Source organism: Coregonus clupeaformis, chromosome 11, assembly GCF_020615455.1.
Source record: "Coregonus clupeaformis isolate EN_2021a chromosome 11, ASM2061545v1, whole genome shotgun sequence".
NCBI lineage: Eukaryota > Metazoa > Chordata > Actinopteri > Salmoniformes > Salmonidae > Coregonus > Coregonus clupeaformis.
This window is the reverse complement of record NC_059202.1, coordinates 25,701,008-25,713,311: the sequence shown is the minus strand read 5'-3', so window position 1 is coordinate 25,713,311 and position 12,304 is coordinate 25,701,008.

Here is a 12,304-nt window from a genome sequence, read left to right as displayed (position 1 = left end):
ACACGGGGCACTCTGTTCACAACGTTGACGTCAGCAAACCGCTCGCCCACACGACGCCATACACGTGGTCTGCGGTTGTGAGGCCGGTTGGACGTACTGCCACATTCTCTAAAATGACGTTGGAGGCGGCTTATGGTAGAGAAATGACAATTAAATTATCTGGCAACAGCTCTGGGGAACATTCCTGCAGTCACCATACCAATTACACACTCCCTCAACACTTGAGACATCTGTGGCATTGTGTTGTGTGATAAAACTGCACATTTTAGAGTGGCCTTTTATTGTCCCCAGCACAAGGTGCACCTGTGTAATGATCATGCTGTTTAATCAGCTTCTTGATGTGCCACATCTGTCAGGTGGATGGATTATCTTGGCAAAGGAGAAATGCTCACTAACAGGGATGTAAACAAATTTGCGCACAACAAGCTTTTTGTGCAAATGGAACATTTCTGAGATATTTTATTTCAGCTGACAAAACATGGGACCAACACGTTACATGTGTTTATATTTTTGTTCTGTGTATATTTTGCTGAAGGGCCATCCATTTTCATTTCAGAGATGTCTGATTTTCTCCACGTAACCCTTATTATAAATAACGTTTACTCCCTTTGCAGGAGTTCTGCAACCCTAGTGCTAAGAAAACAGCATTTACATTATACAAGTTAAAAGTTTATAAGTTACACATGCTTGTGTTCATTACAGTTCTAAGCCAGCACCAAACGTCTAACTGTTTGTCAAGGAGATAAGAAGCAGAAATTACCTAATTATTTTCTGGCACTGTAAACATGTGCTAACATACCACTACTAAAACCCAGGAAAACTGAAATCCGTTTTACCTCATTTCTACCAGCATGTCACCGGTGCAACTAGAGGGAAAACAAATCTAGATCACCTTTACTCCACACACAGAGACGCATACAAAGCTCTCATCACCCTCCATTTGGCAAATCTGACATTAACTCCATATCCTCTTGATTCCTGCTTACAAGCAAAAACTCAAAACAGGAAGTACCACACGCTCAATTCGGAAGTGGTCCGATGAAGCGGATGCTAAACTACAGGACTGTTTTGCTAGCACAGACTGGAATAAGTTCCGGGATTCATCTGATGGCATTGAGGAGTTCACCACATCAATCACCGGCTTCATTAATAAGTGCATTGACGACATCATCCCCACAGTGACCGTACGTGCATATCCCCAGTGGCGAAAAAAGTACTAAATTCTCATATAGAAAATGACTCAAGTAAAAGTGAAAGTCACTCAGTAAAATACTACTTGAGTAAAAGTCTAAAAGTATTTGGTTTTAAATATACTTAAGTATCAAAAGTAAAAGTACAAATAATAAAACATTCCTTATATTAAGCAAACCAGATGGCACAATGTGTTTTTTTAAATTTCCGGATAGCCAGGGTCACACTCCAACACTCAGACATAATTAAAAAACAAAGCATTTGTGTTTAGTGAGTCCGCCAGATCAGAGGCAGTAGGGATGACCAGGGATGTTCTCTTGATAAGTGTGTGAATTGGACCATTTTCTGTCCTGCTAAGCATTCAAAATGTAACAAGTACTTTTGGTTGTCACGGAAAATGTATGGAGTAAAAAGTACATCATTTTCTTTAGGAATGTAGTGAAGTAAAAGTAAAATTTGTCAAAAATATGAATATTAAAGTAAAGTATAGATACCCCAAAAAACTACTTAAGTAGTACTTTAAAGTATTTTTACACCACTGCATATCCCAACCAGATGCCATGGATTACAGGCATCATCCGCACTGAGCTAAAGGCTAGAGCTGCTGCTTTCAAGGAACAGGACACTAACCAGGACGCTTATAAGACATCCTGCTACGCCCTACGATGAACCATCAAACAGGCAAAGTGTCAACACAGGACTAAGAGCGAATCCTACTACACTGACTGATGCTTGTCGGATGTGGCAAGGCTTGCAAACTATCACGGATTACAAAGGGAAACCCAGCCACGAGCTTCCCAGTGAAACATGCCTACCAGATGAGCTAAATGCCTTCTATGCTCGCTTCGAGGCAAGCAACACTGAACCATGTGTGAGAGCACCAGCTGTTCCAGATGACTGTGTAATCACGTTCTTCGTAGCCGATGGGATTAAGACCTTTAAGCAGGTTAACATTGACTACGCCGCAGACGGATTACCAGGACGTATACTCAGCATGCGCTGACCAGCTGGCAAGTTTTTTTTTTTTTTTTTCTCTAGCAGGAGGTAAGCTTCTCATATGGTGTTGAGTAAAGCTTAAACCATGTATTTAGATCGTAGGTAGGTAGTTAGTTGTAGTTAGGTATTGTAGGTATTGTAGTTATTGTAGGTTAGTATTGTTGTTATTGTAGGTTTCCGTAGGTAATTATTGTAGGTTAGTATCGAAGCACGAGGCTAGCTAGCTAGCGGGTAGCTACTGGTAACGTTTAGCAACGGTGGAGAGCTGTTTCCAATGTTAATGTGCTAGCTAGCCAACGTTTAATTTTTGCTGCGTTATGCGTTATGAAAGGAACTAGACACTGACATGAATTATCTGTTTAGTGTGTTAACACACTCTTGGCAGTTTGTTGTAACCAAGTATTGGTGCTAAACTGTGTGTTATTGGATGCTAGCATGCTAGTTAGCTATGGCGTCATAGCTAGGCATCGTGGGTTGTTGTGGGTAGTTACTGTAGGTTGGCAGTGTCTTCGGCCGTGCGCGCTGTAGCACGAGCGAGCTAACTAGCCGTTTTTCGAACAGAGTCAGAGTCAACACAGTAGCCATTGTGTGCCGGGTGTAGCACGAAGCTAGCTAGCTAGCCGTTCTTCAAACAAAGTCATCACAGTGGCCATTGCTAGCTACCCAACACGACCAGCTAACTGTACTGTAGTAGCTAAATACAATATACTTGTCCTAGCTAGCCAACGTTTAATCATTGCTGCGTCATGAAAGGAACTTGACACAGACACGAATGATCTGTTTAGTGTGTTAACACACTATTGGTGGTTTGTTGTGACCAAGTGTTGGTGCTAAACTGTGTGTTACTGGATGCTAGCATGCTAGTTAGCTAGTTAACACACTATTGGTGGTTTGTTGTGACCAAGTGTTGGTGCTAAACTGTGTGTTATTGTTATTGGATGCTAGCATGCTAGTTAGCTATGGTGTCATAGTTAGCTAGCTGAATAAAGTGGGTTGAGTCTATTCCTTTAAACACACAGCTGTGGTTCACAACAATTCTGATTTCTAAAGGTGGAAGTTGGGAGAGTTTTTATTCGGGTGGTTCAGTGAAACAATTTTAGTTTCTGAGGTAGAAGTTTTTGGTGAGGGAGGCCCTGCTCTCTCCTCTCCCAGATGCTTAGCTCATTTCATTCCGATCTCCTCTGCATTTTTGTAGCCATTTGCTACAGCCTGTCAACTATGCCTCTGCCTATCCCTGTTCTCTCCTCTCTGCACAGGCTACACAAACGCACCACACCGCGTGGCTGCTGCCTCTCTAACCTGGTGGTCCCTGCACGCACCCCACACCTGGAGTTCCAGGTCTCAGGCAGCCTCTGGAACTGCCGTTCTGCTGCCAACAAAGCTGACTTCATCCCAGCCTATGCCAACCTCCAGTCCCTCGACTTCCTGGCGCTGACGGAAACATGGATTACCACTGAAAACACTGCTACTCCTACTGCTCTCTCCTCGTCTGACCATGTGTTCTCGCATACCCCGAGAGCATCTGGTCAGAGGGGTGGTGGTACAGGAATCCTCATCTCTCCCAAGTGGACATTCTCAATTTTTCCCCTAACCCATCTGTCTATCTCCTCATTTGAATTCCATGCTGTCACAGTCACTAGCCCATTTAAGCTTAATATCCTTGTCATCTATCGCCCTCCAGGTTCCCTTGGAGAGTTCATCAATGAGCTTGACGCCTTGATAAGTTCCTTTCCTGAGGATGGCTCACCCCTCACAGTTTTGGGGGATTTCAACCTCCCTATGTCCACATTTGACTCATTTCTCTCTGCCTCCTTCTTTCCACTCCTCTCCTCTTTTGACCTCACCCTCTCACCGTCCCCCTACTCACAAGGCAGGCAATACGCTTGACCTCATCTTCACTAGATGCTGCTCCTCTACTAATCTCACTGCAACTCCCCTCCATGTCTCCGACCACTACCTTGTTTCCTTTTCTCTCTCGCTCTCCTCCCACACTACTCACTCTGCCCCTACACAGATGGTAATGCGCCGCCGCAACCTTCGCTCTCTCTCTCCCACTACTCTCTCCTCTTCCATCCTATCATCTCTTCCCTCTGCTCAATCCTTCTCCCTCCAATCTCCTGATTCTGCCTCCTCAACCCTCCTCTCCTCCCTTTCTGCATCCTTTGACTCTCTGTGTCCCCTATCCTCCCGGCCGGCTCGGTCCTCCCCTCCAGCTCCGTGGCTTGATGACTCATTGCGAGCTCACAGAACAGAGCTCCGGGCAGCGGAGCGGAAATGGAAGAAAACTAAACTCCCTGCCGACCTGGCATCTTTTCACTCCCTCCTCTCTACATTTTCTTCATCTGTTTCTGCTGCTAAGGTCACCTTCTACCACTCTAAATTCCAAGCATCTGCCTCTAACGCTAGGAAGCTCTTTGCCACATTTTCCTCCCTCCTGAATCCTCCCCCCCCCCCTCCTCTCTCTCTGTGGATGACTTCGTCAACCACTTTGAAAAGAAGGTTGACGACATCCGATCCTCGTTTGTTAAGTCTAATGACACTGCTGGTCCTGCTCACACTGCCCTACCCTATGCTTTGACTTCTTTCTCCCCTCTCTCTCCAGATAAAATCCTGCGACTTGTGACTGCAGGCCGCCCAACAACCTGCCCGCTTGACCCCATCCCCTCCCCTCTTCTCCAGACCATCTCCGGTGACCTTCTCCCCTACCTCACCTCGCTGATCAACTCATCCTTGACCGCTGGCCATGTCCCTTCCGTCTTCAAGAGAGCGAGAGTTGCTCCCCTTCTCAAAAAAACCAACACTCGACCCCACTGATGTCAACAACTACAGACCAGTATCCCTTCTTTCTTTTCTTTCCAAAACTATTGAGCGTGCCGTCTTTAGCCAACTCTCTTGCTATCTCTCTCAGAATGACCTTCTTGATCCAAACCAATCAGGTTTCAGGACTGGTCATTCAACTGAGACTGCTCTTCTCTGTGTCACGGAGGCTCTCCGCACTGCTAAAGCTAACTCTCTCTCCTCTGCTCTTGTCCTTCTAGACCTGTCTGCTGCCTTTGATACTGTGAACCATCAGATCCTCCTCTCCACCCTCTCCGAGCTGGGCATCTCCGGCGCGGCTCACTCCCTGGATTGCGTCCTACCTGACCGGTCGCTCCTACCAAGTGGCGTGGCGAGAAGCTGTCTCCGCACCACGTGCTCTCACCACTGGTGTCCCCAGGGCTCAGTTCTAGGCCCTCTCCTTTTCTCCCCTATACACCAAGTCACTTGGCTCTGTCATATCCTCACACGGCCTCTCCTATCATTGCTACGCTGACGATACACAACTAATCTTCTCCTTTCCCCCTTCTGATAACCAGGTGGCGAATCGCATCTCTGCATGTCTGGCAGACATATCAGTATGGATGACGGATCACCACCTCAAGCTGAACCCTGGCAAGACGGAGCTGCTCTTCCTCCCGGGAAGGGACTGCCTGTTCCATGATCTCGCCATCACGGTTGACAACTCCGTTGTGTCCTCCTCCCAGAGTGCGAAGAGCCTTGGCGTGACCCTGGACAACACCCTGTCGTTCTCCGCTAACATCAAGGCGGTGACCCGCTCCTGCAGGTTCATGCTCTACAACATTCGGAGAGTACGACCCTGCCTTACACAGGAAGCGGCACAGGTCCTAATCCAGGCACTTGTCATCTCCCCGTCTGGATTACTGCAACTCGCTGTTGGCTGGCCTCCCTGCATGTGCCATTAAACCCCTACAACTCATCCAGAATGCCGCAGCCCGTCTGGTGTTCAACCTTCCCAAGTTCTCTCACGTCACCCCCCTCCTCCGCACACTCCACTGGCTTCCAGTTGAAGCTCGCATCCGTTACAAGACCATGGTGCTTGCCTTTGGAGCAGCGAGGGGAACGGCACCTCTGTACCTTCGGGCTCTGATCAGTCCCTACACCCAAACGAGGGCATTGCGTTCATCCACCTCTGGCCTGCTGGCTCCCCTTCCTCTGCGGAAGCATAGTTCCCGCTCAGCCCAGTCAAAACTGTTCGCTGCTCTGGCACCCCAATGGTGGAACAAGCTCCCTCACGACGCCAGGACAGCGGAGTCACTCACCACCTTCCGGAGACATTTGAAACCCCACCTCTTTAAGGAATACCTGGGATAGGATAAAGTAATCCTTCTACCCCCCCCCCAAAAAAAAATTTGTAAAGTGGTTATCCCACTGGCTATAGGGTGAATGCATCAATTTGTGAGTCGCTCTGGACAAGAGCGTCTGCTAAATGACGTAAATGTGCCCTTGAGCAAGGCACTTAACCCTAATTGCTCCTGTAAGTCGCTCTGGATAAGAGCGTCTGCTAAATGACTAAAATGTAAATGTAAGTGTCTTCACTGACATTTTCAACCTCACATGACCAAAGCTGTAATACCTACATGTTTCAAGCAGACCACCATAGTCCCTGTGCCCAAGAACGCCAAGGTAACCTGACTAAATGACTAACGCCCCATAGCACTCAAAACTGTAGCTATGCAATGCTTTGAATGGCTGGCCATGGCTCACATCAATACCATCATCCCAGACATCCAGGACCCACTCCAATTCGCATACCGCCCCAACAGATGACGCAATCTCTATTGCACGCCACACAGCCCTTTCCCACTTGGACAAAAGGATCACCTACGTGAGGATGCTGTTCATTGACTACAGCTCAGCGTTCAACACCATAGTGCCCTCAAAGCTCATCACTAAGCTAAGGTCCCTTGGGACTGAACACCTCCCTCTGCAACTAGATCCTGGACTTCCTGACGGTCCACCCCCAGGTGGTAAGGGTAGGCAACAATACATCTGCCAAGCTGACCCTCAACACGGTGGCCCCTCAAGGGTGAGTGCTTAGTCCCCTCCTGTACTCCCTGTCCACCCACGACTGTGTGTCCAAGCCCGACTCCAACACCATCATTAAGTTTGCTGACGACACAACGGTGGTAGGCCTGATCACAGACAACGATGAGACAGCCAATAGGGAGGAGGTCAGAGACCTGGCAGTGTGGTGCCAGGACAACAACCTCTCCCTCATTGTGGACGACAACCTCTCCCTCTCCCTTATGTCATGCTATAAAATGCAAATTAATTACTTAAAAATCATACAATGTGATTTTCTGGATTTTTGTTTTAGATTCCGTCTCTCACAGTTGAAGTGTACCTATGATAAAAATTACAGACCTCTACATGCTTTGTAAGTAGGAAAACCTGCAAAATCGGCAGTGTATCAAATACTTGTTCTCCCCACTGTATACACATACATACACATACACATATCCTTTTTAAAACTATATTTCCCTTTATTACTTTCCAACCCCACCACCCCTTCCCTAATTGGAGTAAACTAGTGAACAACAATGCTTAGGCCTCTACTTCCAGCTTATACGTACTATATACATTTTATGACAATTTTACAATAATTCTATTTTGTTTGTTTTTACTCTGGAACTTCCTCTACCCTCAACCTCTCCGATCATTTTCATGATGTCCATCAGGTTTGCTTCTATATGCCATATCTTTCTAACTGTGCTCTTTCACAAAATCTCTCAACCTATAACCTATATACTTATTGTAGCTCAATTGGTAGAGCATGGCGCTTGTAATGCCAGGGTAGTGGGTTCGATCCCCGGGACCACCCATACGTAAAAATGTATGCGCACATGACTGTAAGTCGCTTTGGATAAAAGCGTCTGCTAAATGGCATATTTTTTTATTATTATGGACACAGTATGCTTACATTATTAGTTATCTTGCTGTTATTAGTTGTTGTTAGTTGTTATTAGTCCCATCCTTCAACTCCATTCAACACCTCCCATCTATCTCTTAACACCATCCATATTGGATTTCTATTTGCCATATATTTTTCAACTGTTCTGTGATGTTTTACAAAAGTTCTGAACCCTTCTATTCTCATTGTTTCTACAGATTGTAAATTGAAAATATTTCTTTTTTGCTAAAAGTATTATTATATTATTGATCGATTGACTGACTTTTCAGATCACCCAGTAATGCCATCTGCAGGGTTAGCTCCAGGGAAATATTGCAATCCTTTAACCTGTGTCCAAAAACAAGCTACAAATGGACAGTACCAAAACAAATGATCTAATGATTCTGTCTCAAAAGTTTGTGGAACTCCTGCACCTAAATATAAACAGTACCTGCACCTAAAATGAGTAAAGGCACCTATTTCAGTCCAAGTCAAGCACTGATCTATAGCAATGAATTGGACTTACTGTCACGCCATGGCTCTGGGACTCTGTTATGTTGAGCCAGGGTGTGTTGATTCTATGTGTTTTGTGTGCTAGGGTTATTATCTAGTTCATTTGTTTCTGTTGGCCGGTGTGGTTCTCAATCAGAGGCAACGTGTATCAGCTGTTGCTTGTTGTCTCTGATTGGGAACCATACTTAGGCAGCCTGTTTTCCACAGTGTGTTGTGGGATCTTGTTTCGTGTATGGTTAGTGTTTGTAACCAAGGATGTCACGTTATCGTTTTGTTCGCTAATAAATAAGTATGTTCACTCATCACGCTGCGCATTGGTCCACTTCCTCCAGCGATCGTGACAGAAGATCCCACCATAACTGGACCAAGCAGCATGTCCAGGAGCCAACGCCAGAGGTGACTCTGATGGATGTCCACTTCGACTGGGTCAAGCAGCGTGAGGAGGAGAGAGGCTGGACTTGGGAGCAGAGGAGCGAGAGTCTGGCGAGAGCCATGGAGGCCTGGCCCACGCCGAGGAGAGACGCCCAGAACATTTTTAGGGGGGGGCTCACGCCGTGGACGACGGGGCAGCAGGAGGCCGGGATAGAGTGGTTCAGCGGGTTGGCAAAGGAGGCCGCCAGGTTACGGGAGTCACTGGTCACCAGGGGGAAGGAGAATGTAGAGGCACGGCGAGAGGTACTGGGGTGTGTTGCCAGTCCGGTCCGGCCCGTTCCTGATCCCCGCGTAGGGCCAGTGGTGTGTGTTCCCAGTACGGTCCGGCTTGTTCCTGTCCCTCGCACCGAGCCTATGGTGCGCGTCGCCAGCCCAGCCCGGCCCGGCCTGTTCCTGCTCCCCGCACCAAGCCAATGGTGCGCGTCGCCAGCCCAGCCCGGCCTGTTCCTGCTCCCCGCACCAAGCCAATGGTGCGCGTTGCCAGCCCGACCCGGCCTGTTCCTGCTCCCTGCACCAAGCCTGTGGTGCGCATCGTCAGCCCGGTCCGGCCCGTTCCTGCTCCCCGCACCAAGCCAGGGGTGCGCGTCGTCAGCCTGGTCCGGCCCGTTCCTGCTCCCCGCACCAACCCTGTGGTGCGCTTCGTCAGCCCGGTTCAGCCCGTCCCTGCTCCCCGCACCAAGCCTGTGGTGCGCGTCGTCAGCCCGGTCCGGCTCGTTCCTGCTCCCTGCACCAAGCCTGTGGTGCGCGTCGTCAGTCCGGTCCGGCTCGTTCCTGCTCCCCGCACCAAGCCTGTGGTGCGCGTCGTCAGTCCGGCACAGCCCGTGCCGGGGTCACCGGTGCCTGGTCAGGTACCGGTCAGCTGCTCCACATCGGAGCCTAAGCATTCCGCTCCACCGATGTCCAGACCAGCTCCAGCCAGCGGGGCCAGACCGGACCAGGGGCGTTACGGAGGGTGGTGGTCAAGGCCGGAGCCGGAACCGCCTCCGAGGAGGAATGCCCACCCGGCCCTCCCCTGTTCGGTTTATGTTTGGCGCGGTCCCAGTCCGCGCCTTTGGGGGGGGGGGGTTACTGTCACGCCCTGGCTCTGGGACTCTGTTATGTTGAGCCAGGGTGTGTTGATTCTATGTGTTTTGTGTGCTAGGGTTATTATCTAGTTCATTTGTTTCTATGTTGGCCGGTGTGGTTCTCAATCAGAGGCAACGTGTATCAGCTGTTGCTTGTTGTCTCTGATTGGGAACCATACTTAGGCAGCCTGTTTTCCAAAGTGTGTTGTGGGATCTTGTTCCGTGTATGGTTAGTGTTTGTAACCAAGGACGTCACGTTATCGTTTTGTTGTTTTGTTCGCTAATAAATAAGTATGTTCACTCATCACGCTGCGCATTGGTCCACTTCCTCCAGCGATCGTGACACTTACCCATTCCAGCCGCATAGGTGCAGTCACATTATTGCCCCTCTTCCTTAAAACAAGGTGCTTTATTGTGTCTAGGTAGGCGACAACTTTAGTTTATTGGTTCAGTGGTCAAAATCTGACCAATCAAATGATTGTTTACCTTATTTGGGCATAGCTAATTCTCATAGGAGAATGACGTTTGAGCTGTCGTAACAATGACAACATGAAAAGTAGGTCACGAACTAGGGTGTGGTACATTGGAATTAACCCTAGTGCTTTACAGGTAGACTCCGTCTCTCACAGTTGAAGTGTACCTATGATAAAAATTACAGACCTCTACATGCTTTGTAAGTAGGAAAACCTGCAAAATCGGCAGTGTATCAAATACTTGTTCTCCCCACTGTATACACATACATACACATACACATACACATATCCTTTTTAAAACTATATTTCCCTTTATTACTTTCCAACCCCACCACCCCTTCCCTAATTGGAGTAAACTAGTGAACAACAATGCTTAGGCCTCTACTTCCAGCTTATACATACTATATACATTTTATGACAATTTTACAATAATTCTATTTTGTTTGTTTTTACTCTGGAACTTCCTCTACCCTCAACCTCTCCGATCATTTTCATGATGTCCATCCGGTTTGCTTCTATATGCCATATCTTTCTAACTGTGCTCTTTCACAAAATCTCTCAACCTATAACCTATATACTTATTGTAGCTCAATTGGTAGAGCATGGCGCTTGTAACGCCAGGGTAGTGGGTTCGATCCCCGGGACCACCCATACGTAAAAATGTATGCGCACATGACTGTAAGTCGCTTTGGATAAAAGCGTCTGCTAAATGGCATATTTTTTTATTTTTTATTATGGATACAGTATGCTTACATTATTAGTTATCTTGTTGTTATTAGTTGTTGTTAGTTGTTATTAGTCCCATCCTTCAACTCCATTCAACACCTCCCATCTATCTCTTAACACCATCCATATTGGATTTCTATTTGCCATATATTTTTCATTTGTTCTGTGATGTTTTACAAAAGTTCTGAACCCTTCTATTCTCATTGTTTCTACAGATTGTAAATTGAAAATATTTTTTTTTTGCTAAAAGTATTATTATATTATTGATCGATTGACTGACTTTTCAGATCCTGCAGGGTTAGCTCCAGGGAAATATTGCAATCCTTTAACCTGTGTCCAAAAACAAGCTACAAATGGACAGTACCAAAACAAATGATCTAATGATTCTGTCTCAAAAGTTTGTGGAACTCCTGCACCTAAATATAAACAGTACCTGCACCCAAAATGAGTAAAGGCACCTATTTCAGTCCAAGCAAGCACTGATCTATAGCAATGAATTGGACTTACCCATTCCAGCCGCATAGGTGCAGTCACATTATTGCCCCTCTTCCTTAAAACAAGGTGCTTTATTGTGTCTAGGTAGGCGATAACTTTAGTTTATTGGTTCAGTGGTCAAAATCTGACCAATCAAATGATTGTTTACCTTATTTGGGCATAGCTAATTCTCATAGGAGAATGACGTTTGAGCTGTCGTAACAATGACATGAAAAGTAGGTAACGAACTAGGGTGTGGTACATTGGTATTAATCCTAGTGCTTTACAGGTAGACCTAATTCAGGTACAGTACACGGAAAGTATGCCGTAGCATACAATCTGCCATTATGTGTTAAGCAATAATCGAAATGGCTTTGATTACTTAAAGCATTTTCCCCAAGGTACAACAGTCCATATAAACTGAAAATAATAATGCATTACAATTCTAGTGCTTTTCACAAGATCCAAAGCTCTTGACCTGGATAACTAACCCCATCTACCAACAATGTTTTAGCACCCACCTGTAAATGGCTATTTAAAATAATTGGTAATCAACACTGCATTATATCATATGGAAGAGAAGACCAAAAAACGAATGAAATATCCTACATTCACTTTTAATAAATATTTCCATTGAAAGATAATGATAATAACAGGCTATAGATTGAAACATGCCAGTCGTCCAGTTATTTTAAAAAGGCAGA